Source organism: Oratosquilla oratoria, chromosome 16, assembly GCF_046742065.1.
Source record: "Oratosquilla oratoria isolate Oo_2021 chromosome 16, ASM4674206v1, whole genome shotgun sequence".
Lineage (NCBI taxonomy): Eukaryota > Metazoa > Arthropoda > Malacostraca > Stomatopoda > Squillidae > Oratosquilla > Oratosquilla oratoria.
Window position 1 is genome coordinate 18,055,065 of NC_134792.1, and position 2,500 is coordinate 18,057,564.

The 2,500-nt window shown below is 35.7% G+C and overlaps 1 protein-coding gene across 1 annotated transcript in view; it reads left to right on the top strand.

Moving 5' to 3' along the window:
- Positions 1–2,277: 2,277 nt before the first annotated feature.
- The window catches only part of LOC143033737 (uncharacterized), a 178,295-nt gene continuing 178,072 nt past the window's right edge, over positions 2,278–2,500 (top strand). Inside the window, exon 1 of the mRNA XM_076199221.1 lies at positions 2,278–2,500. This exon is cut by the window's right edge and continues 399 nt beyond it. The gene's annotated coding sequence lies outside the window, so the exon portion shown is untranslated.

Genomic DNA, 2,500 nt, shown 5'->3' on the forward strand with positions numbered 1-2,500 from the left:
ACACACCATCATCACCGTTCATAGATAACTATTGTTTTCTCCGTATCAGAGTGCAAAAACCAGTAACATTAATCTGCCAATTTCTCATTTGTAATAGTATTTTAATTCAATGATTCTATGATAGATATTATCTCCTCTCTGATATCTGCAAAACATATTTCCTCGAATGTATATATATATATATATATATATATATATATATATATATATATATATATATATATGTATATATATTAAAGTATATATATGTATATATATTAAAGTATATATAAATACATATATATATATATATATATATATATATATATATATTCATTTTAAACAATTTCTTTCTTTCTCCTGATCCCAAAGAAAGTATAATTTCTCCTTATCTCTATAGTGCTTGTTATGCTACAATCAAATGCCTTTGATTCCTCCAATGCAATCCCATTCCATCATCTTCTTCATGTTTAGCTCGTCGACCCTGCGATATCCGCCATCTCCCATCCCTCGATCTCTTTGCATCCCACGCACGAATGACTTCGGTAGTGTGCTTACCTTCATATCACATTTCCTAGTTAACAGAGGGTTATTTTTTAATTACATACTTCATAGAGTAAGAGCAATCCATATAAACTAAGATATACTATTAAGAGTGATGAAAACAATTGCGTCTTTAAAAAAATTTTTTTGGAAATATGTTTGATTTTTTTGACAGTTGAGAAATTAGGATGGTTCTATCAGCCAGATTTTTAGTAACTGTAGAATATACCGTAATCCTGATGTTGAAAGAATGTATATCAAAGAAACATCACAGGTTGATTAATATATTTACTCTAGATAAATGCTGTATTATTACAGAGATTTTCACATGTTGCTAGAACAACACTTATAAATTTCAGAATAATAGATAAATAGCCTGCACATATAGTTCCCTGTGTCAATGTTGACTTCAAATAGCAGTCGACGTATATAGAAATTAGGTTCAGGCATTGGCTACTTTTTATATTCATTTTAATTTAAGTACCCAACAACTTGTCAAATCAAAAAGATAAGGAATAAAATGCTTTAAGATGATTATAGGTAACCATATTGAGAATCATTGACAGAAATTAAAACTAATGTTGACTTATTTTAGCTAACTTTTGGTGGTTATTACTTGGACTGAGTAATTTGTATATTCTTGGAAAGTTATGAAACTTATTTCATATTATGTGTTGAATTCATATTTCATTTCCATCGCCCATTTACAATATAGAAAAATAAGTAAAATCCTCTAGCAATGCACGACAGTATTTGCAAGGGACAAAGTCAAGAATTCTTTCATACGAAGCTTACATGTACGCTTGCAATTTCGCTTACTTACTATAAGTGCTTTAGCCTTAACAGGGATTTCCTTCAAATAAGAATAACTCATTATATTGTCGTTCTAGTTACTAAATAATAGGAAAAACCTTAGTGAGAATCTCTAAGCCAGGCAGTCAGGCATTCGATATACAAAGATCACAATTTAAAATATATACACAAAAATATACTTAGCATTTTATGTCGTACATACCACAGAATATTAAAAAATTGTAAATGAAATAAATTAAAACGATTTAGAACAAAATATCATACGATCCTTCCAACTGCAGTACGATCGGAGGAGCGTACTACCTTCCCCGTCTGGGTTTGGGGAGCGACTGGCTATGAATGGTCACTTACTATTCAGCTCTCGTTCAGCAAGTGCCTCGGGGCGAAGATGTACCGCCTCCTTGCGTTTTCAGCCAATCACGTGCGGCTTTCGCCGCATTCTTTCAAGGATTTTTAATTTAGATTGTGTCAGTATTTTTTATCTTTTGCTTTATATAACCGTGGTAAAAAACAAACACAACTAAAAATAAGCGGCATGTTAAGTAAATGTGTGAATCTTTTGTATACATATAACACAGAGTTAATAAAGGAATTGAGTATAAAGGTGCTTTTCGCGATATGCGGGGTCGTGTTGGGGTCAGGCAGGGGGATCCTCTGGGGCTGCAAGAGTTTAGACTTGCTATCACAGCTCACACGGACTAGCCATGCGGTGCTAGATTTCTATCCCAGGACATTTTCAGACTTAATTTTTACCATAAATTGACAATGGATAGATTTGATATAACTTTCTAGAATTTTCTGAATAAAAGTTACATACTAGCATATAAAAAGTGCTTGGTGATGGCAAAAGTAAGTGTTGGGCAGCCTGTCCTGTAGACCTTTGCCCCCTCATGCCAAAGTGTTGACCCCAATAGGGCACGGGAGTGGAGTTTGCGGTGGTGGTTGGGTCGGTGGAGATGATAGAGAGAGACGGGCGGTTTGGCTCACCGCTGCTGCTGCCTGGTTGGTTGGTTAGTTGGTTGGTAGCCCCAGTGCACAGGTAGGCGGGCACCAGATGTGTGGGAGACTTCCTAAAGTGCACACGCGCTCGCACACTGCACATCCCCCGCTCGGTACCTTCCTTCCTCCCCCCCACCCCTCCACCCACAACACTCCTCCCACGCAC